General features: G+C 35.4%; 1 pseudogene; it reads right to left on the bottom strand.

Annotated features, from left to right (window-relative positions):
• Positions 1-270: 270 nt before the first annotated feature.
• Positions 271-25,056, bottom strand: part of LOC105706432 (neurofilament heavy polypeptide-like) — a 36,521-nt pseudogene continuing 11,735 nt past the window's right edge.

Below are 25,056 nucleotides of genomic sequence, written 5' to 3'. Positions count from 1 at the left end.
TCTACGTGCAATTCCTTCCCCTTGAATGTGGTGGGACCTCCTTGTAACCAATAGAATATGGCAAAGGTGAAAGGATTTTGATGAGATTACTAACCAATTAGTGGACTTTAAGTTAATAAAAAGACCAATTTGAGTGGGCCTGTTCTACTCAGGTGAGCTCTTTCAACAGTGGTCTAAAGGTCAGAATTGGAAGGAAAGCAACAGTGTCTGTCTCTTTCTCTCTCCCTCTCTCTGGCTTTGAGGTAGGAACTTGCAATGAATTCCATGGCTTCAAGAAAATGAGTTCTGCTGACAACGTGTGGGAACTTGGAACTGATCCTTCCCTAAATGAGCCTCCAGATGAGAACACATGTCTGACACCTTGAATGCAACTTTCCTGAGAGCCTGAGCAGAGGAACCAGCAAAGTCTAGCTCTTGACTCAAGGAAACTGAGATAAAAACATAACAAAGAGAAAAATAATAAAGTAAAATTATATGTTAAATCTCTGTGTGATAGTTTGTTGCATAGCAATAGAAAACAGATGCATTGCATTAAAATTAAAAAGCATGAGTGATACTGTGATTCAACAAACATTTTGTAATTAGCCTCAGAAAGAAGGAACCATTCCATTTGGTGATCATGTGCACAAAGGGAGAACCTGTTCATAGTTTTAGAGCAAAACTTGGATAGTTATTCTGTTTACCTAGTGAGATAACTTGATCTTTCCAAATGTACCCTTAATATATTAACTTTACTGAGGTCAAAATTAATTCACACTCAAAATGACATAAGGCAAAACCTTATTATTTGTCAATATACAAATTGATTTTATTTTTATTAACATCTTTAATAACAAGACCCTTATTTTTTTATACCAAAAGCTATTTGAATACAATATAACAGAAGAAAACTATTTCGGCATATATCAGATATATTAACAGGAAAAGGTTGAAGTGTTAAATATTGGTGGGTTTGTTTTCCTAATATACTCTAAATATTGTGTCACTGGTCACATTTTTTGGGAAGTAGACTCCAAGACAAAAATGTGGATGCAGGAAGTTTATTCTAGATTGCTCTCGGGATCAAAGCTTCTAGGAAAAAGGGAAGAGAGTAGAATTAATGGGGCAAGGCAAGAAATTGTTCCATAATGCATTCTCAAATGGAAGCTCAGTTGGTCTTCTGGTAAGCTCTGAAGCTGAGGTGACCCTTCAGAGATGTCCTGAATTTGGGTCAAGTGTCTAAGCCTTTATGTTCCTTACAAAGAACATTCACTGGGTGTTGGTTACACATAAAAGAGGAACAGCAAATCTCTTAAGTTGCCAGCAATTCCTGGAAAAGGCTGTCAGCTAAGACCTGACATCTGGCAACACTCCTAGCAGCTGAGGGAGAAGTTCTTATCGTTCTAAAAGAGGACTGGATGGGGGGCATCAGCATGTTCCTGATACTGATTTGATATTTTATCTCAGTTCAGGCTCAGTACATTAAGTTGGAAATCAGGAGTAGAAGGTAAATCAGTGACCATTTTCTTACTTTCCTAAACAAGAATATAGTAACTTTACTTTTCCTTTCCTTTGTTTTTCCCATACGGGAAATGAGAATAGGAGCTGTGCCCCTGATAACCTTACGGGAATATTCCTTAAGTTAAAATGGTGACTGGGTGGGTGTGATACAAACAGATAAAATCATCTTTAAAGGTCTTTGAGGAAGATGTATACATTAAAATTATGCTGAAATTAATAGTAAATTGCTGTCAAAATGATATATTCTAAAACATCGGACCTGCTTCTGACAAACCTACTTGTAATTGGGAATTAAACCTTTCATGACATTGTCACATTCGGATTTATCTTAAGTCCTGGAGAGTCTTGTGATAGTGAATACTCTTATTGATCTCTGGACCCTAAATAAAAGAAAATTTAATGGAAGCCACAGAATTTCTAGTGGGGCAGTCACAGAGCCAGTGATTAAAAGTCTGATCTTTCACCTAAGCATTACAATTCTGCCCTGAGAGGTTTAACACCTCACCTAAGGACTCAGGCAAGTCCCAAGTGACTGAGTGGACATCATAAACACATCCCCAAATTTAACAACAACAAAAAAAGTAAAACTGGGGGAAAATTTTACAAGAAACTGTTGAGTATGGAGTAAAGAACAAGGAAAAGCCTAATGAAATTGTTTTTAAAAGTCTTTAAAGAGAAGAAACACAACAAAACACATCTCTGTTTTAACTGAAGATCAGGCTGCCAGAGGCGAGCTCAATTGTGTCCAGATAAAGTACTATCATCCTTTACCTTAATGAACTCTGTACTGACAAGTCTTTTATGACAAATTTTGTGCTCTAGCAGAAACTTCAAATCTATATAAGATTTGGAGCTTCATTTAAAAAGTCGTATCTAGCTCTGTCATGCTTGTGTGACAAGTTTGCTCAGTCCTCATCTGGGTCACTAAATGGGGATCCCATGATAGAGAAAACTGACATTTCATCCATCTTGCTTTGCATGAATGTGTCTCTGTCAGTGAAACTACATAACAATGTTGGTTTTATATACTCTTAGGAAAAGCAGCCCTGAATTGGCTTCTAACAGTTCAAACAGAAGCAATGTGCAAGTTTCAAGTTAGAATATAGTCAGTCCCCTTAACCAAAAAACAAAAACAAAGCCAACATTTTCTCCAACCCTATAGCATACAATTTTTCAAAGTTCCTGTATACCTCTTTGTTTCAGACGAAAAGATTAATTGGTCTTCCTTCTTTGAAACAAGAAAAAAATCATATCATGTAGACAGTAAAGAGAGTTTATTGTGCAGTTAATTAAATTTTATTAACATTTTACTTCAATTACTTCCTCAAAGAAATTAAATAAAATTTTGCCAGCGGTTTAAAATGGAAAAGATTTCATCTTAGAGTTGTAGCAGTCTTTTGTGCAATTTTATGTTTTTCTCTATCTTTGTTTTCGTTTGTAACATGGGTTTTTTGATTTTCCTTTAAGCAACGTGTTAAAGGAAAAACACCTGTGGCCTTTCTGTTTTCTTGTAAGACCTGCAACAACTCACGATTAGTGAAAAAGTTGTATTCCTAGAACTCGGCAAAACATTCTGAAGTTTTTAATAAAAGTCAAGTTGCTCTAAGTAATTTTTAAATTATATGAAAGTCAAATTAAAGGTGGCATTGTCATCTACACAACAAAAGTGAGTCATGCACATAATTTTTTAAAAGGCATCATGAAGTCTCTTGTGTGTTGCTTCATCTTTATGGTATATAGGAAAGTCTTATGAAACTGCCTAGACTCTTATGAAGCTTGGAAGTAATAAAAGAATAACCTGAGTCTGTTCAACTGTAAATGCTTATTAAAGATGAGCTTAGAATGTGTTGTAAAGTTACTGACTTCAAATAGCAATAAAAAGAACAATAATTGAAAAGAATAGAATGACAAGCTGCATTTAACTATTACAAAAAAAAAAAAAATGTAACCACTGTAGACAAAAGGACAAGGCTGCAATGTCTGAAACTTTGAAATACCATTTAGAAATCATATTTTCCCCCCAAGATTTTCTCCAATATACATTTTGTGAGAATTATTTCCGACCTCTTGTCTATAGAGATGCTGGTGTCTGTAGAGGAAATTTTATAGAAAGCATCCCCTTGAAATGAAGGAACAACTTACATTTGCCCTTCACTGATATAAACTATATTGAAAACAACTTATGTTGCTCAGCAACATTTAATATACCAAAATAAAACACCACCGTCCACCTGGCTCTTAAAAGCAACAAAATTGAATTTCTTAGCATGGCTTCTGATATCTATTTAGTTTAGATTAAATATAGATTAAAGTGTAATCTTTCTATAATCTGATCACAGATTCCAACAAATAAGATAGCTAGGAGCAGGACACAAAATAGAAAATTCCACATTGTTTTAAGCATGTTCATATCTAGACTGTGAAGCAGAGTCCCCAGTGGCTCAGTGCCAGCCTTGCATCTTCCAAAGGATGTGGTATCTCTGAGTGAACTCTTTCTGAACTCTACTTGTCAAAATAATGGCGAAATAACCACATCACGTAAACAAAACAAAACAAGAGGCTGGATTTCTGCTATTGTTAGGATCATTAAAAATTAAGGACGACTGATTTTGAGCAAATATTTAATGCTGGCTATTCCATTCTTTATAATGTTTTTCTCTAAAATGGAGTTATTTTTCAAAACATTTTAAAGGTGTTACATGATTTTTATACTTTATTTCTTTTTTCTATTGTTACATTTTTGTTTGACCTCACAGATTATTGTATTTATGAGATCTGAGATCCCATTTAAACATAGCAACATATAAACTGTTATAAAATATGAAAGCAATTCTTTCTCCTTCAAATATCTATTAGAAGTTATATATATGTCAAAATAACAAAATAAATACATAGTAAATGTGTGTGAAACTTCTAACAATTCTGAGGTATCAAAAAAGCAGATATTACTTAGGTGAAACATTGAAATAAGTTTTCCATCTAAATTTATAAGGAAGCATATTGAAAACACAGAAGAAAAAATAACCTTTATTTCAGAGGTTAGTTTTTAGGTCCTCCTGCTTATAATTTGATTTGCAAAACCCCCATGTACAAGCCCTGTTATTGGTCCTATTTTGTGAATAAAAGTAAAATTTGAGCCAGCTCTGACACTGTAGAACAGGTACTCCATGTCAAGCTTTATGTTTTGATTCTACTTCCACCTAATATGAATAGTTTATACCCGCCATGGTATTCATACCTGCAAGAGCAAATGTTAGAGTCCTACAGATGTTTTTATTTTGAGAAGAGGAAAGCCTACAGTCCATGGAATGAAAATACAGTCATGAAATTTAGTGAGTTTATATGATCTGTGTTGAATTTTGGGGTGAGTTAGCAGCCTCTCAACAAATACACGTATAGTCATGTGATTGACCCCCCTAATGTCCTTTCGGCCTGCAGTGTTAAAAAATAATTCTCAAGGAATCACAGGTTTCAGAAGTGATGCTCTAAAAGTAATAGCTACTAAAGTGATGATAGACTTTATGTGTTTTTTTCTTAGAACATCATCAATTTTTTGGCTGAATATATGTTTTGCTTCACATTCTGTTCTCCAGTGTTTTTCAGTTTATAGATTGTCCTCTCCTTGTTTTGCCTTTTTATTTTGCACATCCCATTTCCTCTTCTTAGAATTTTCTTTCCTTATTATACTTTAAGTTCTGAGGTACATGGGCAGAATGTGCAGGTTTGTTACAAAGGTATACACGTGCCATGGTGGTTTGCTGCATCCATCACACTGTCATCTACATTAGGTATTTCTGCTAATGCTCTCCCTCCCCTAGGCCCCCGCACCCCAACAGGCCCTGGTATATGATGTACCCCTCCCTGTGTCCATGTGTTCTGATTTTTCAATACCTATTTATGAGTGAGAACATGCGGTGTTTGGTTTCTGTTCTTGTGTCAGTTTGCTGAGAATGATGGTTTCCAGCTTCATCCATGTCCCTGGAAATACATGAACTCATCCTGTTTTATGGCTGCATAGTATTCCATGGTATATATGTGCCACATTTTCTTTATCCAGTCTATCACTGATGGGAATTTGGGTTGGTTCCAAGTCTTTGCTATTGTGAACAGTGCTGCAATTAACATATGTGTGAATATGTCTTTATAATACGATTTATAATCCTTTGGGTATATACTTAGTAATGAGATTGCTGGGTCAAATGGTATTTCTATTTCTAGATCCTTGAGGAATCGCCACACTGTCTTCCACGATGGTTGAACTAATTTACACTCCCACAAACAGTGTAAAAGCATTGCTCTTTCTCCACATCCTCTCCACATCTGTTGTCTTCTGATTTTTAATGATTGCCATTCTAACTGCCGTGAGTTGGTATCTCAGTGTGGTTTTTATTTGAATTTCTCTAATGAACAGTGATGATGAGCCTTTTTGATATGTTTGTTGGCTGCATAAATCTCTTCTTTTGAGAAGTGTCTGTTCATATCCTTCACCCACTTTTTTATGGGTTTTTTTTTCTTATAAATTTGTTTAAGTTCTTTGTAGATTCTGGATATTAGCCCTTTGTCAAATGGGTTGCTTGCAAAATTTTTTTTCCCATTTTGTTGGTTGCTAATTCACTCTAATAATAGTTTCTTTTGCTGTGCAGAAGATCTTTAGTTTAATCAAATCCCATTTGTCAATTTTGGCTTTTGTTGCCATTGCTTTTGGTGTTTTAGTCATGAAGTCCTTGCCCATGCCTATGTCCTAAATGGTATTGCCTAGGTTTTCTTCTAGGGCTTTTAGGGTTCTAGGTCTTATGTTTAAATCTTTAATCCATCTTGAGTTAATTTTTATTTAAGGTGTAACGAAGGGATCCAGTTTCAGCTTTCTGCATATGGCTGGCCAGTTTTCCCAACACCATTTATTAATAGGGAATCCTTTCCCTATTGCTTGTTTTTGTCAGGTTTGTCAAAGATCAGATGGCTGTAGATGTGTGGCATTATTTCTGAGGCCTCTGTTCTATTCCATTGGTCTATATCGCTGTTTTGGTACCAGTACCTTGCTGATTTGATTACTGTAGCCTTGTAGTATAGTTTGAAGTCAAGTAGCGTGATGCCTCCAGCTTTTTTTTTTTCTTCTTAGAATTGTCTTGGCTATGTGGGCTATTTTCTGGTTCCATATAAAATTTAAGTTGGTTTTTCCAATTTTGTAAAAGTCAGTGTTAGCTTGATGGGGATAGCATTGAATCTATCACTTTGGTTAGTATGACAATTTTCATGATATTTATTCTTCCTAACCATAAGCATGGAATGTTTTTCCATCTGTTTGTGTCCTCTCTTATTTCCTTGAGCAGTGGTTTGTAGTTCTCCTTGAAAAGGTCCTTCACAACCCTTGTTAGTTGTATTCCTAGGTATTTTATTCTCTTTTTAGCAATTGTGAATGGGAGTTCACTCATGATTTCACTCTGTTTGACTGTTACTGGTATATAGGAATGCTTGTGATTTTTGCACATTGATTTTGTATCCTGAGACTTTGCTGAAGTTGCTTATCAGTTTCAGGAGATTTTGGGCTGAGATGATGGGGTCTTCTAAATATACAGTCATGTTGTCCACAAATAGAGATAATTTGACTTCCTCTTTTCCTAATTGAATACCCCTTATTTCTTTTTCTTGCCTCATTGCCCTGGCCAGAACTTCTAATACTATATTGAATAGGAGTGGTGAGAGAGGGCATTCTTGTCTTATGCCAGTTTTCAAAGGGACTACTTCCAGTTTTTGCCCATTCAGTAGAGTGCTGTTGAATTTTGTCAAAGGCCTTCTCTACTTCTATTGAGATAATCATGTGGTTTTTGTCTTTGGTTCTGTTTATGCGATGGATTACGTTTATAGATTTGTGTACATTGAACCATCCTTGTAGCCCAGGGATGATGCTGACTTAATCATGATTTAAAAGCTTTTTGATGTGCTGTTGGATTTGGTTTTCCAGTATTTTATTGAGGACTTTCGTATCAATGTAAATCATGGATATTAGCCTGAAATTTTCTTTTATAGTTGTGTCTCTGCCAGGTTTTGGTATCAGAATGATGTTGGTCTCATAGAATGAGTTAGAGAGGATTCTCTCATTTTGTATTGTTAGGAATAATTTCAGAAGGAATAGCACCAGCTCCTCTTTGTACCTCTGATAGAATTTGGCTGTTAACCCATCTGGTCCTGGACTTTTTTTGGTTGGTACACTATTAATTGCTGTCTCAATTTCAGACCTTGTTATTATTCTATTCAGGGATTCAACTTCTTCCTGGTTTAGTCTTGGGAGGGTGTAAGTGTCCAGGAATTTATCAATTTCTTCTAGATGTATTGATTTATTTTCTTCCTCTACCTTTCTTCTGGTAAAACCCTGCTTATACTTCATTCCTGATGTTGGATGTTCCTTTGCTAGGAAGCTATTTACATAACCATGCCCATCCAGGTCAAAGTAGGTGCTGCTTCCTGTACTTCTGAAGTAGCACACCCTTCTCCAATCAGAGTGTTTATTAGATGGTGTCATTTGAGCACTGAAACAGCATCTGTCTTATTCATTACTGTTTTACTCTCTGCACACAGTACAGTGTCTGGCAGCTAGCAGGTTTTTGACTAAATAAGAGCTGATATATTCACAGTCTTGTATCTTAATATTCCCTCACTTATGCTACTTAGTGCAGTCATTTGGAACCATTTGCCATCCTTCAACCTTTTCACGTTCTCTCCTAGCTCTGCACTGTAACTCCTTCTATTTAGAATTGCCTTCTATCATTCCTCCTCTACCCCACTAAGCTGGCTAGTTTTTACTATCCTTCAAGATTCAACTTAGCTATCACCTCATCTGGGAAGCTTCCTGTGACCATAATCAACCTACTTTTGACACAAAAGAGCATTGTCTCAGTCTGCTCCTGGAATTCTCATTAAAATATCATATAGATAGAACTGCTGAAATTATTCTAAATTTTGGGATCCCCAATTTGATTGAAATATCTTTTACTTTTTATTTATTTATTTATTTTTGAGATGGAGTTTCGCTTTTGTTACCCAGGCTGGAGTGCAATGGCACGATCTCAGCTCACCGCAACCTCCGCCTCCTGGGTTCAAGCAATTCTCCTGCCTCAGCCTCCCGAATAGCTGGGACTACAGGCATGCGCCACCATGCCCAGCTAATTTTTTTGTATTTTTAGTAGAGACGGGGTTTCACCATGTTGACCAGTATGGTCTCGATCTATTGACCTTGTGATCCACCTGCCTCGGCCTCCCAAAGTGCTGGGATTATAGGCGTGAGCCACCACGCCCGGCCAATTGAAATATCTTAATAGTGCTGACTGATTTCACTTTATCTTAGGCCCTATACTTATACTCTATTCTGTACTCATGGAAGACATTCAAATACATAGAAGATGTTCAAATGTATTTACTCCGAGCCCAGGATCCACAATGTACTTTTTGTATAATCTTTATTAAATTACTTAACATTTCTGAATTTTAGTTTAGTTTTGTTAACTTTGAAATAGGAACTGTAATAGTTGTTATAATGAATACTTTTATTGATATCTGGATCAATACAAGTATTGGTATCAATATAAATGGACAATTTTCTTTCCCATGACATAATGTTTCCAAGTGGAAAGCTTTCAGCAGGAGTAGAGTACCTCTTCTCTCCCTATGCCTCACTCACTGATACCTGTGAAAGGAGGAGTGACTTTTCTTGGAGGTGAGCTTGGGGTTATATTTATTTTATTTGTCTATACACTATAGAGTGTATATTTTCTATGCTACAGTAAGAGACCTGCTGCAATTCTCCATATTGCCTGTGACTATGTAGATAAGATTTTACGTTTCACAGATTAAGACTGAACAGGCCTCTTTGGCCTCAGTTCTGAAGCTACATTCACCAATGGGCTTTTCCTCTTATAATAGTGAGATCTTTATCTGTTTATCAACAGTTGTGATAACACACTAGGAAAAAGATGTTATCACCGAATTAAGAGTGTAACAAGGAGTAGGGAGGTGGGGCAAGATGACCAAATTGAACCTTCCACTGATCATTCTCCACGCAGGAACACCAAATCGAACAACTATCCACACAAAAAAATCACCAAAAATCAGATGAGTGTTCGCAGTACCTGGTTTTAACATCATGTTAAGAAAAGAGGCACTGAATAAGGAAGGGAAGACAGTGTTGACTCACCTACAATACCCTTATCCTATCCCCTAGCAGTGACTGCATGGCACAGAGAGATAATTAGTGTGTTTGGGGGAGGGAGAGCATGGTCATTGTGTGACTTCACACTGGAACTCAGTGCTGTCCTGTCACAGTGGAAAACAGCACAGGGCAGAACTAAGCCAGGACTCATGGAGGAAGCATTAAGACCAATCTTAGCCAGAAGCCAGTAGCTTATCCCAGTGGCTGAAAGCTGAGTTCTTGCAAGCTACACCACCATGGATTAAAGTGCTCTGGAGTTCTAAATAAATTTGAAAGGACTTGAAAGTCCACAAGGACTGATTCCTGGGCAAGCCTTCATACTGCCCTGGGCTTGAAGCCAGTAGATTGGACTGCATGTGACTTACACCACCTGGGGCAGCCAAGGATATGTTTGCATCACCCCTCTGAAAACCCCAGGCAGCATTACTTGGAGCTTCAGTAGAGATTCCTTCCCCGTGTTTGAGGAGAGGAGTGGGATAGTAAAGAGGACTTTGTCTTGCAACTTGCATATGAGCCGAGCCACAATAAAATAGGGCACCAGACAGAGACCTGAGGCCCCCATTCCAAGCCCTAGATCCTGAATGACATTTCTAGACATACTCTGAGCTAGAAGGAAACTGGAGGACTTGAAATGAAAAATTTAGTCCTAGTAGGATTAATTACATGGTAACTAAAGAGCTCTTGGGCCCTGAATAATGAGCAGTAGGGGCGAGGCAGTACTTACCACAGGCCTTAGGTGAGACTCAGAGCCATGCTGGCTTCAGGTGTGAACAAGCACATTCCAAGCTGTGGTGGCTGTGAGGAAAGAAACTGCTAAAGGAAAGGAGAGAGAAAATGAGCTGAATAAGGCACTAGTGACCAGTCCTACAGAGACAGAGATATGTGACCTTTCACAGAAAGAATTCAAAATAGCTGTGTTGAGGAAGCTCAATAAAATTCAAGATAACATAGAGAAGAAATTCAGAACCCTGTAAGCGAAATTTAACAAAGAGATCAAAATAATTGAAAAAAATGAAGCAGAAATTCTGGAGCTGAAAATGCAACTGACATACGGAAGAATGCATCAGAGTCTCTTAACAACAGAATTGACAAGCAAAAGAAACAATTAGAGAGCTGAAAGACAGGCTATTTGAAAACACACAGTAAGAGGACACAGAAGAAAAGAGAACAAAGAAGAATGAAACACGCCTGCAAGATCTAGAAAATACCCTCAAAAGAACAAATCTGAGTAATTGGCCTTAAAGAGAAAGTACAGAGATAGGGGTAGAAAGTTTATTCAAAAAGAAAATAACAGAACTTTCCAAATGTAGAGAAAGATATCAATATTCAAGTACAAGAAGGTTATAGAACACCCAGTACATTTATCCCAAATAAGATGATCTAAAGATATGTAATATTAAACTCCAAAAAGTAAAGAAGAAAGAAAGGAGGCCGTGTGCAGTGGCTCACACCTGTAATATTTGCACTTTGGGAGGCTGAGGTGAGCACATCACCTGAGGTCAAGAGTTTAAGACCAGCCTGACCAACATGGAGAAACCCTATCTCTACTAAAAACACAAAATATTAGTCAAGAGTGGTGGCAGGCATCTGTAATCCCAGCTACTTGGGAGGCTGAGGCAGTAGACTCACCTGAACACAGGAGACAGAGGTTGCAGTGAGCCAAGATTGTGCCATTGCACTCCAGCCTGGGCAGCAAGAGCAAAACTCTATCTCAAAAGAAAAAAAAAAAGGATACTAAAAGCAGAAAGAGAAATGAAACAAATAACACAGAAAGAGGCTTCAATATGTCTGGTAGCAGATTTCTCAGTAGATACCTTACAGGCCAGGAGAGAGTGGCATGACACATCTAAAGTGCTGAAGGGAAAAAAAAAAGCTTTTATCCTGGAATAAATTACTTCAAACATGAAAGAGAAATTAAGATTTTCCAAGACAAACAAAAGCTGAGGGATTTTGTTAACACCAGACCTGTCTTATAAGAGATGCTAAAGGGAATTTTTCAATTTGAAGAAAAAGGACATTAATGAGCAATAAGAAATTATCTGAAGTTGTAAAACTTACTGATGATAGTAAATACACGGAAAAACAGAATATTATAACACCGGAATAATGGTATATAAACTACACATACCTTGAATAAAAAGACTAAAAATATGAATATATTAAAAATAATAACAACTTTTCAACACATAGTATAATAAGATAAATAGAAACCACAAAAAGTTATAAAACAGGGGTATAAAGTTAAAGTGTAGAGAGTTTTTAGTTTTCTATTTGTTCATGCAATCAATGTTCTCTTTGGTTGAAAGCAATAGGTTATAAGACATTATATGCAAGCCTCATGGTAACTTCAAATCAAAAAACATGCAACAGATATACAAAAAATTAAAAGCAATAAGTTAAAATATAGAACCAGAGAAAAATCACCTTCAGTAACAGGAAGAGGAAGGAAGGAAAGAAGAAAGACCACAAAACAACCAGAAAACAAATAATAAAACAGCAGTAGTGAGTCCTTAATAAGAATATGGAATATAAATGAACAAAATCCCCCAAACAGAAGACACAGAATGGTTGAATATTTTTTAATGACTCAATAATCTGTTGCTTACAAGAAATATATTTCACCTATAAAGACACACATAGCCTGGAAATAAAGGGATGGAAAAAGATGTTTCATGCAAATGGAAACTAGAAAGGAAGAGGATAGCTATACTTATATCAGAAAAAATATATTTCAAGACAAAAACTATAAAAAGAGACAAGGACATGATATAATGATAAAGGGGTCAAATCAGCAAGAGGATATAACAATTTGCAAATACATATGCACTCAACACTGGAGCATCCAGATATATATCAAATATTATTAGAGCTAAAAAGAGAGAGAGAGAGAGACTCCAACACAATAATAGCTGGCGACTTCAACATCCCTCTTTCAACATTAGACAGATCTTCCAGATGGAAAATCAAAAAAGAAAATTGAGTTTAATCTGTACAATAGGCCAAATAGACCTAGTAGATATTTACAGAACATGTCATCCAACAGCTGTAGAATACACATTCTTCTCCTCAGTACGTGGATCATTCTCAAGGATAGTCCATATGTAAGGCCACAAAAAAAGCCTTACAATATTCAAAAAATTAAAATTATTTCAAGTATTTTCTCTTACCACAGTGGATAAAACTAGAAATCAATAACAAGAGGAATTTTGGAAAATGCAAACACATGAAAATTAAACAATATGCACTGAAAATAAGAAGCATATTAAAAAATTTCTTGGAACAAATGATAATGGAAATATAACATACCAAAACATATGAAGTATAGCAAAAGCAGTTCTAAGAAGAAAGTTAATGGCAGTAAGCACTTACATCAAAAAAGTAGAAAAAAACTTCAAGTAAACAATGTAACAATGAATCTTAATGAACTAGAAAATCAAGAGCAAAACAAACCCAGAATTAGTAGAAGAGAAATAAAATAATGAATATGATTAAAGAAACTGAAGTAAAAATATAAACAATCAACAAAAAGATATGTTGCTTTTTTTAAAAAAAGATAAACAAAACCATCAAACCTTTAGAAACATAGAAAGATAGAAGACTCAAATAAAATCAGAGTTGCTGAAAGCACTAGAGAAGCTCTCCAGAACATTGGAGTGGGCAAAGAGTTCTTGGATAATACCCCACAAACACAGACAATCAAAGCAAAAGTGGGCAAATGGGATTGCTGGGGTTCAGGGGAGCCCTCAGCTCCCTTGAGAGGATGTTTCTTCAAGGTTATTGTTCTCCCACTCTCTCAAGAATTAGAGAGGGAACCATAGCAGAAGCACTCATAAAGTAAATACCGGACTCAAGAAGCTTTTGCAGAAAAGTGATTTACTTAGGTAGAGAAAGAGAAAAAGGAGAAGAAGAGAGAAAGAAACAGTTAACTCTCATACTGAATGAGAGAAAGAAAAGCCACTCTTACACCTAGTGAGAAGGGTTCCCAGAAGGGGGAAAATTAGAGAAGGAAAACTACTTTCACACTGAGAAAGAGAATCCAGAAAGATGGAATTCAAGAGAGGAAAGCAGCTTCCACTGAGTGGAAGGGAATTGAGAGAGAGATGGAGTTTAGGAGGGAAAGACAGGCTTCCATGAGAGTGTGGAAGGGGACTCCGGAGGGAAAATCCACCCGGATGAGGGGGACAGGGACTTTTAACCTGGAAGGAATTCTCTCCCTCTCCAAGTCCTTTGGCCAGTGAAAAGAAGTTCCTTAGAACTTCCGCTGGAGTGACAGACTTTTGACCCTTTCTGGCACCCACAAAAATTACAACAGAGACCGTTAAATCTCCCGGATGGAGAGAGATGGGAGGGGGGCATGGCGCTGGGAAGTTCTTGCCCTAAAAACTACGCCCCCTTGTGGACCTGGAAAGAACACGTTCCCTCAGGATCACATCCAGTTAAGAAGCTTCTGAACAGCAAAGGAAACAATCAACAGAGAGAGGAGACAACTCACAAAATGGGAAAAAATATTTACAAACTATCCATCTGACAAGGGATTAATAAACAAAATACATAAGGAGCTCAAACAATTCTACAAAAAATCTAATAATCCAATTTATAAATGGGCAAAATACCTGAATAGATATTTCTGAAAAGAAGACATACAAATGAAAAATAGGCATATGAAAAAGTACTCAGCATTATTAATCATTAAAATACAAATCAAAACTATGAGATATCATCTCACCACAGTTAAAACTGCTTTATTCCAAGAGCCATGCAATGACAAATGCTGGAGAGGTGGTGAAGAAAAGGGAATCCTTGCACACCATTGGCGGGAATGTAAATTAGTATAGCCACTCTGGAGAACAGTTTGGAGGTTCCTCAAAAAACTAAATATAGAACTACTGTATGATCCAGCAATTCAGTTCCTAGGTATATTCTCAAAATAAAGGAAATTAACATATTGAAGAGACAGTCTCTGAAAACCCAAAGTGAGTCTATTAAAGAAGTCATACAATAGGCAGAAATGGCTTGGTCTTTTCTTAGGCAATGGCTGAGGTCGGTTCTGCAGAGTGTGAACTTGATTTCAAAGCTGAAGCATACCTTGGCCTGAATAAATTAAAGCCAGAGGCTGCCATATAACCATAATTCTCACAGCTGGGCAATGAGTGTGCAGCATGTTCCTTTTTTTTTTTTTTTTTGAGACAGAGTCTCACTTATTTACCCAGGCTGGAGTGCAGTGGCATGATCTCAACTTACGTCAATCTCCTCCTCCTGGGCTCAAGTGATTCTCCTACCTCAGCCTTCTGAATAGCTGGGATTATAGGTCTTTGCCACCATGACTGGCTAATTTTTGTATTTTTAGTAGAGATGGGGTTTTGCCATGTTGGTCAGGCTGGTCTCAAACTCCTAGCCTCAAGTGATCTGCCGGCCAGGGCCTCCCAAAGTGTGTACAGGCTTGAACCACCACACCCTGCTTGTTCTATCTTAAAGTAGGTTTTGAATGGTGCATGTCCATGTCTGTAATATGTGACATTATTCTCCCATATGTTGACTATAAGTTTCATTATATAGAGATTTTTGCTTCATTCACTATTTTATCACCTGTGTCTTTAAGAATGCCAAATATGAGTAGGAGCTACATAAATACTTGTTGAATGAATGAATGAAATCTATTTGATTTCTGTGTCCATCTCTCACTGTTTTCAAAATATTGGCAGGGATCAGGAATACAGTGTATTGGATATCTTCTGTCCTCAAAGTGTATGTGGCCTGTCACATAATATTCTGGTAAGGATCATATTCAATAAAGTACATAATTTGATATCAAAATGTTCAAAGCACTGCACAAATGTTCACAATAGTACTGAATACTACTGCCAATTTAAAATTACTATTTCTGTCCTTTCCTTGTTTTTCTATTGATTATTGCTTTTAATTCACATTTTCCAGTTTAAAGGGTATCTATTCTTTCCTTCCTTTTTATTCCCTGTCATGCAATCTAACACATCTTACTTATTACTTCCAAAATAAAATAGTGACAGTATTATATAAAGAGAGACATATGAAATTCAAATTGGAAATTATTTTTCTAAAAGAGCTTATATAAAGCCTTTTGTTGTATGAAAACTTTGAAACCAGAAACTACAGTGTCATTTGGAAATTGTAAATTTGTCCCTGATAATAGAAATGAACTCACTGTCATGCACTCAACATACATCCCACTCACTGGTCTTCTATGCATTCTAAGAGGCATCAATTCACTGAATTCAGCCTTGAATGCTTCACACCCACTAAACCGGGTGGTCTTTTACGGCTACCTTGGCCATAACCCCTTTGACCTGATTTTATTGTCTATATCTTCCTTTTCAGTTACTTCAGACCTTTTCAGTTAACACCTCCCATGCCCCAACTTCTTTCTAAATATCTCCCACTTATATTACTTAAATATACATTTGGTTCTCACAACAGTACTGTGAGATAGGTATATAATTATTATCCTCTTAATTTTATAAAACACAGAAAAGGAAATAAAAAGAAATAGCTATTTTCCCAGATTACACAGCTACCAGGTATAAGAGTGAATACATGAACGGAGGTAAAATGACCTAAGGTCTCAGCTTCTTAATTGGATTGCCCGAGTGCTGGCTTAGTTATTATTGGCATTTCATCAAATACAGCATAATTATGTAACCTGTTCCAAAATGTTTACCATCTATTAATTATTAAATAAGAAACATTTCGGCCTGACATTCTAACTTGTCTGCAGTAATACAAACTCATTTGTCCAATTTAATCTGTTCACTCCTCTCACACATTTATTCTTAGCCTCCCAAGAATTCAACTAGTTTTCTCGCCCTAACCCTTGTATCTAAACGTACTTGTAACTTTCCCCAGCTCTATATTCTTATGCTGTTTAAATTCCATCCATACTTCAAAGAATATATTTTTAAAATAGAGTCCTATCAATTCTCTATCCAAGGTGCTCTGTGAGAGGTGAACTGGTATTACAATGCATTGTACTTACTGCAATATAATATGGATATCTAAGTTCTATTTTACAACATAAACTGTGTCCTTCTTTGAAATGAGAGTGTATTTCTGTCTAAGTGTTAATCTTCACCACTTTCAACACAGTGACTTTTACATAGTATGTCCAATAAATGATTGCTGAATTCAAGAAACTCAAACAAACCTGGTAGAAATTTTCCTTGTTGCCAATGAGAAAAAGATACACTGAGAATGAGGTCATAGATGATCACAATAGTTTTCCATATCTACAAAGATAGGTCTCAAGACTCCTAAGTTAATGCCAAATCACAGATAGTACCAAAACCTATATTTACTATCTTTTTTCCTCTACATACCTACCTATGGTTGAGTTTAATTTATAAATTAGGCACACTAAGAGATTAACAACAATAACATAATAAAATAGAACAATTATAACAATATACTGTAACAAAAATACGAATGTGTTCTCTCTCAAAATATCTTGTTTGTAATATTTTCAGACTGGTTGATTATGGGTACATAAAATCAGGAAAAGTAAAAACCACATATAATGAGGGAACTGCTGCGCTCTGTTTATAGTATTCTCTATTTTGGAATGAAATTTTCACTCACTTTGCTATAGATGCAAATATTGCTTTCTAATTAAATGTGTTTTGTTTTCTTATTCTAATTCTAAAAAGCTCCCTTTGCAATAAAAGGGAAGGAATTTTAGGAATGATGCATTCTATATTGGCATGCTACTCTTTGTATTTTTAGTACCAACTTCAGATATTACTTAACTCTATGGAGGAAAAAAAAACGCTGGCACCACATAAAAATCACATCTGCTGTCACAACTATTTTCATAGGTCCCTTTCTTTCTCCAAAATGGCAATAGAAAAGCTGTGCACAGAACAGAATCCTGAAATGTGGGAGCCGGCCCAGGTGCCCCATTGTCCTTTCTGTCATATTATAAATGAAACAAAAAGACAGCCCAGGCAGTTGGCTACAGGTCTGACTGCCAAAAGTAATAAATATAACGTTTAAAGGTATGTCTTTTTTAAATGAGAATGTCTTGATACTCCACAAAAATAAACATATTAATCCTAACATACAGTGAATTCATATACAGTAGTGTAACCGGTGGAGGTACTCAGCTCCCTCCCAGTTCTGAAGAGGTTCTTAGCCTCGCTAACCCTGAAGAATGGGGAAAGGGGTCCTGGAGGTGTGGTGAGTTTGCTGTTCGAATAAACATCATGGACCCAAAGAGTTTTTGCAGAAAAGTGATTTATTAGAGTAAGAGAGAGAGAAAGACAGCTCCCACGTTGCCGTGGGAGGGGACCCAGAGAAGAAATCCTTACAGGATTTCTGAAGGAGCAGCTGAATTTTAACCCTTGAGTTATTCCCTCCCCATTCATGTTCTCATCCAATGACAGAAATTCTTTCAAACTTCCTCTGGAGTGATTGATCTTTGACTGTGATACCCCATTGGCTACTTGGTCCACAACTCTGAGTTACAGAGCCCCTCTTCCCAGAACTTTCGGCGGGTTTTTTTGTACAAAGGAGCCCACCTAGCTTTTCCCACCTAGTCATCGCGTAGGAAACCAGACAAAGGACTTTCTTTACATTTGAAACTTCTCTGGTTCCCTGATGGAGGTGTGGAGCCGGGAAACTCCTGCCTTTTAAACCACGCCCCTTGCGGACCTGGGAAGAGAAGTCACTCAGTAGCAGCAAGTTTCCTGACAGATGTGATAAATTAAATTCAGTTCTTAAATAATATGTTCTAGAAAATATGTGGAAAGTCATGGTGTAAGGGGAGAACTGACTTTGTTTCCAAAATTTATCCAGGGATAGTTCAATTTTAATTTCAATCTTAGCACTGGAGGCTTAGATGGACTATGTGCTGTAGTGGAAAAAACAGGTTTTGAAACCTGAACTGATAAAAAAAATACTGACTCTAGCAATTTTATAATTGGAAGACGTTTTCATGTTACTTAATTTCTCTAATATACTTTTTTAATTGGTAAAATGGAGATGGTAACCTTTTTTGTATATATAGTAGCTCTAAAAGATAGTCATTATGTCTGGAAACATAGGTGTTCCACAAATAATAGCTAATTTTATTAGTATTATTAACCTTATATGTAAATAATAGCAAAAGGCATCAACATTCTAAATCGTATCCTATGGAAAGGAAACAAGAGAATGTAGGACCTCATTAGAAATTTCTGTGTTGGAAAGAGTAAAGTTACCTTCTCTCCTCTGGTCCTCAGACCTTCACTCCAGTGGAATCATCTCCCCAATATAAAAATTAAAATAAGAAAACAAACAAAAAACATCCAAATGTGAGATGAATAAAAACTCTGGAAAAGTTCAATACTTTTCTTCCAACGACTTCTAATTTCCACTTCTTTGCAATAATTGCCTATTAGTATTCATCCCATTAAGCAGCCAGAGTTTGTAACAGAGGAAAATGGCAGTTGCTTTCCCAGTTCTAATTTTAAACTGGGATAAAGATTACTACCTGACTATACTTATTAGCTTTTATTTTTAACAAATTACCCTGTAACATTAATTAATTCATTTTTTCATTTTTTTCTTCAATTGACATAACCAAGTGTAGTCTATATGCCAGAAGATACAGTGTATATAGATTTGGGTTTTGACTTTAAGAAGCCAAAACTTGGTATTTAAAAAAGGAGGGAAAAAAGCAGTTACTTGTCCAGAGCCAGCTTAGGCTTCTGTAAAATAGTAAAGAAAATTTTAAAAAGTATTTTTTTTTTCAGCTAGGTGTGGTGGCTCATGCCTGTAATTCCAGTGCTTTGGGAGGCCCAGGCTGGCAGATCACCAGGTCAGGAGATCCTGACCATCCTGGCCAATATGGTGAAAGCCCGTCTCTACTAAAACAAAAAATTAGTTGGGCGTGGTGGTGCATGCCTGTAGTTCCAGCTACTAGAGAGGCTGAGGCAGGAGACTTGCTTGAACCCAGGAGGAAGAGATGGCAGTGAGCTGAGATCACACCGTTGTACTCCAGCCTGGGCGACAAGAGCGAAACTCAATCTCAAAAAAAAAAAAATAGTATTTTTTTCTGAATACATTAGCACATATCCTAACACATATTCTAATACATCATATACCTTACGTAAACACACGATCTAGATCTACACCTTACTTGAGATAGATAACTGGAATTCATTAGTTAATCAAAGCTTTTAATTTATATTTTACTTTCATCTTATTTGTCAAAAAATGATGTGGAGAGCATCGAGAAGATTGTTCAAAGAGAATAGACACATAATATAAATGAAGATATAGCAAGAGCAATTTAGTTTCTCTATATAAATTCAAATCCCTGAACTCAGGTGAAGTATGCAGAAGGAGTTGGGAGAATTTGCAAAAGTGCTACAAAACCCCAATGTTGGCAATATTTGTAAAACCAGAAAAAACAAGACAATATCTGAAAAGTGAAAGACTAGCAAATGTTTCTTCTTGTAAGAAACTAAAGTTTCTGGTGTAGAAGTTTTAATAGATGATTCGTAAATCTTGGAAATAAAAACACTGACCATTAGCAAATAGCATATATTTGCACAAAAGAGAAGCCAATTCAACCTTTAAAAAAATCTTAAGTTTCACTGTATTTTAGAAACAGTGCATCAGAATTGGATTAAGAGGTATACCAAAATCTCTCTTTAATCTCTCTTAATAGGATTAAGATGTATACTCAAAATCACAATTTTCAAGAAGAATGCAGAGATGTACCAAGAAGTCATTGTACAACTCGCTGGTTTTAAATATAGATTGATGTAAGCTAGCAGGAACATTTCCAAATGGGGGGTTAATAAATTTTGTCTTTAGTCTTTCTTTCTCAAAATTTTAATGACACAAATTTGAAAGGTTTAGCTAATATGTTCTATATCAGAATCAAATATAAAAATATTTAAACATAGTAGATTAAATTTAACGTAATGGAAGTAATGGAATAAATATAAATTAATAGATGTTAGTGTCATACAACAAACTATACTAGGATCAAGTGGTAAGATTTGCCTTAAAAATGGCAAGTACCTATATATTTTAAGGTCAAACTTAAAGTTTGAAAGAATATTATATGTCATTAAGTTAAATATCTCACTGAATACAAATATTTCCTCCTGAGGAATGATTAGCAAGCTTTAATCTTAAGAGAGGGAATCAGATTCTTCCTTTGCAAATATTAGTTGTGTTCCTTCAATCTAAAGTTGTGTAGGGAAGCAAAATTGATCATAACACCGTAAAATACATTATTTGCATGTGTATATGTATATATAAAATAACATTTATTTACATATATATGCAGATAATATATATTGCACATATTTACATATTTATATATAACCAATCACTTATTACATCACTTACATGTATAAAATTTTATCCAACCAACCATTTTCAGCTTAATGTAACCTCTGAATCAAACTAAGTTTCTTGTCAAATATTATATGTATAGATCATACAGTGGAATACAGTGGAAACTGACTGCAAAATTAAATTCAAATATTTCAAAAGAGGTAGGATTTTATACAAAAAAATAAATAAATGATGTGATGAAGAATGTTTGAATTGCATGCAAAGTCTTTACAAAAGAGCATCTGGCTATTTAAGTCAATCAATTTAGAAGCAAAAACATAAAATATTTATGACATGCTGAACACTTCCATAGAGAACAACTTGAATATAAAAGAAATAAAAGAGGAGTGAGTAGTAATTGATGGAGCATACTACTGTCTCAAGAACGATTTTCTTTATAATCATATTGTCAAACAGGAATTCAAAAATATCATGTTATGCTATTATAAACCTTTGTTAAAAAATTGCATACACACCCAAAATCTGTTAAAACTTGATGCATTCTAAGTTAGCTCACATTTTCTAACATTTAAAATTTGTTGACTATCATACAGAATTTCCACTTTGAAAATGCTAGTTTTAAGACAAGTTTATAATAACAATTTTCAAACCTTTCTATGAAATTTTATTTCTTTTTTTAGAGTAGAATGATTTCAATTGCCTTTTACTGTCACTAGTTATACTTAGCAGGAATCTCACCTGTACCTTTTGAGAAACCTTATTCTGTATTTCAATGAATTAGACTTTATACTTTGCTATCTATTCATTCATTAATGTATTCAAAAATATTTGTTGTGTTCCTTAAACCTGCTAAGATTTGTTGTAAAAGCCAGGGGACTGCAGTGAATAAAACAGATAAAAATCTATCTTTTCAGACATTTTGTATTGAGTCAACCTCTTAACCAATTCTCTTTCTAGCTTCCGTCTATCCTGCCTTTGGTAATGGTACTTAACAAATCACCTCTGCAACAAAATAGCCTTTCGAATATTTGAAGTTGTTGTCATGTTTTACTTTAATCCTCTTTTCTTCCTGTTGGAAATACCCAGGTCCTTTCATTGTATTTTGTTTGACAGTTTTGAAACGTATCATCAACCATCAACTTCACCTGAGACGCCATGATTTCTAAATTACTCCCTCATCCTTTTCATCTTCCTTTAGTGCCTTCCAATAATTTGTCAGAGATGTTTTTAGACTGTAGTTTACCAAATGTAAACATGATAGATATACAATATGAAAATGTAGGATAGAGAATACTCTACCCTTTGTCAAGGACATTATATATCTGTCTGTGCAGATAATAATGTATCTATAATATTTTCAGGAATATATCAAAGCTTAGAGCCAAATTAAACTTTTCTTCATCAAACTCACCCATAGTGATTTAGCTGCAAATACTTCAGTCAGATATTTTCAACTCTGTATTTATTTGAGTTGAGGGTTTGCTTCCCCCACTTCCCCTTTTGTTTTGGCACTGGAGGGCATCATATTTATCTCTGTTAAATTTTATTGATTTTAGTCTATTGTTTTAGGCTTTTAGGGGAATGTTTAGTGTTAATTCTGTCCCAACAATATTTGTAATATTCCCTAGCTTTGTGTCACCTACAAATTTAATAAGCAGGCTTTTTTTCTCACTATCTAATTAAAAAATATAAAATAATAAACCAGAGACAAGCATAGATCCCTGTGGTAACCTGCTGGAGATTGCCACTGGCTAATTCTTTGTATAAGGATGTTAAACTGGGTCTCAATTTCCCTTTCTCTGTTATCAACCAACTTACCTTCCACAAGATTACAACCAATCCATCATGAATACAATTATAATGCTTTTCTGAAACTGGAATATACCACGGTTACAGTATCTCCAATAATTTCCCCCAGAAGAATTGTATAGCTCCTTCCTCTGTGCATTTATTGCACGTTTTATGTACCTACAATATATTACCTACTAGAATTATATTAAAGTCATTTGTTCCAACCGCAGGTCAAGCAATGGTACTCAATATTTATTAGTTGAATGAGTACATGAGTGGTAGGTTAGTTTATGCTAACTTCTTCGTCAAGGACCCTAACAGAAAATGACACAAAGCTGTTCTCCTGGAAATGCTGAATGATTTTTGGCAACACCTAAGATCTTAGATAACAAGATTCAATATATTAAGATCATTGCATGGCTGTAAGTTGTACAAATGACAGGAATTGCTACTTGCATCTAGAGCTGGAGAAACTAGAGTAACTAAAAATTATGACTGCTCCAGGGTCTATGACAAAGCAATTTAAAATAGGACTCACACGTCCTACTTTACAGAAATGTTCCACTCAAATCAGGGACAAATCTGTCAAATCAGAGAAGCAGCTTGGGGGTATATCATGTTTTGCCAATGCAAATTAATGTAGCAGTTTAGAATTAATGTTTTCTTTTATTACATGATTTATTTCACTTGTTAGTGTTTTATAACAGTGCATGCAACTATTTTTATTATTAAATATTTACCACGCATCAGCTATGTAGTAAGTATTCTGCTATGTATGTGTAGCACTTTGGAGACTCTATGAAAGTTATTAAATATAGGATATTTAATTTGATATACATAATGCATATATGTATAGAAAAGTTCTCACTCGTGGGAACTCACCATCTATTTGAGGAAGGCACACGCATGAGAAAATTAAATAGCTAAATATGCATGATTAAGTTCAACGAGTAGTTTAGTATTATAACAATAATGGTAATTTCGATTTTATTTAATTAATGACACAACACATATTTAACGAATGATAATTATTGTTTGCTATGGAATTTCCCCACTGGGCAAAACAGTTACGGATCCTGCACTTTATCAACCTATAGTTTAATATTAGAAACATTGTAGAAGTTTAGAGAAGAGAGATTTAGTGAGGCTATTTGGTCAGTAGAAGATTCATGAGGTACCCTGAATGCTGTATCTTGACAACTGAATAGTCACAGAATAGAGGAAAGCTGAATTCCAGCTAGAGAATAACTGATTTTGCCTATGAAAAAGAAAAGTAATGACAAAAATAGATGCTGCTTCTTAAGAGAAGCTGTGTTTTCTTTTTTTCCTTTTTCTTCTTTTGTTCAATCCTTTATATATATCAAGCAGAGAAAGAGAATGATACAGATTTCAATTGGAAGAGACCAAGGCTTGCACTGGGAAAAGATGAGCACAAAACTGTAAACTGATTAGAAGAGTTTTAGCATCCCTTGAAAAAGTAAAATATTTATTGCTCTATTACACAAAGAATTTATTTTAAGTTCAAAACCTAAAGCTCTCATTTTAACTCTCTGAATCTAAATGTCAAACCTGGTGTGAAGACTAAAATAAAACATGACTTAAAGAGAGAGAACTCTCATACCACAAGCTTCCAACTTCCCTAGAAAAGGCCACTGCAGTGCATTTTCAATGCTGCCTGTCATTCAGTTTGCAAATTACAGGTCTTCCACCGAACATTGATGATCCATCACTGCCATGACAACAAAAGCGCTGCCTTAGCGACACTCACTGCTGGTGAGAGGCTGACACACTGCTTATAAATACTGTAGTTGGGAGATTAGAGTAAATTTCACAGAAAGTCATATAATGAATCATGCTTTGGAAATGCAATTGAAGTATGTCAATTTATTTGTATGAAAATGCTTTCCAAAATTTTGCGTAGTCAAATTTACCTACTTAATTACAAGTTCAAAACAAATGCTTAAATGTACATATATGAACTTTAAATTTTTACTTGATAACTTAATGGATGGTATACCACTTATTACTTTTGATCAGAATTCAGAAAAATAAATACGGAATATAGAAACCTGTCAAATTAAACATACTTGGGCAACTTTTTAATAAATGCCAGTTATACTATATAAAAAATCAAGAACATTGCTCAACCATTATTGTCACGTTCGTCGATATGAATTAGAATTTCATGTGACATTATTTAAATTTATGTTTTGAATTATATTTATTAATTATATTTCAGT

The sequence above is a fragment of the Aotus nancymaae genome, unplaced genomic scaffold, assembly GCF_030222135.1.
Source record: "Aotus nancymaae isolate 86718 unplaced genomic scaffold, 86718_ANA_hifiasm-v0.15.2.pri h1tg000009l, whole genome shotgun sequence".
Lineage (NCBI taxonomy): Eukaryota > Metazoa > Chordata > Mammalia > Primates > Aotidae > Aotus > Aotus nancymaae.
The sequence above is the reverse complement of the archived record's forward strand: the minus strand, read 5'-3'. Positions and strand labels throughout refer to the sequence as shown.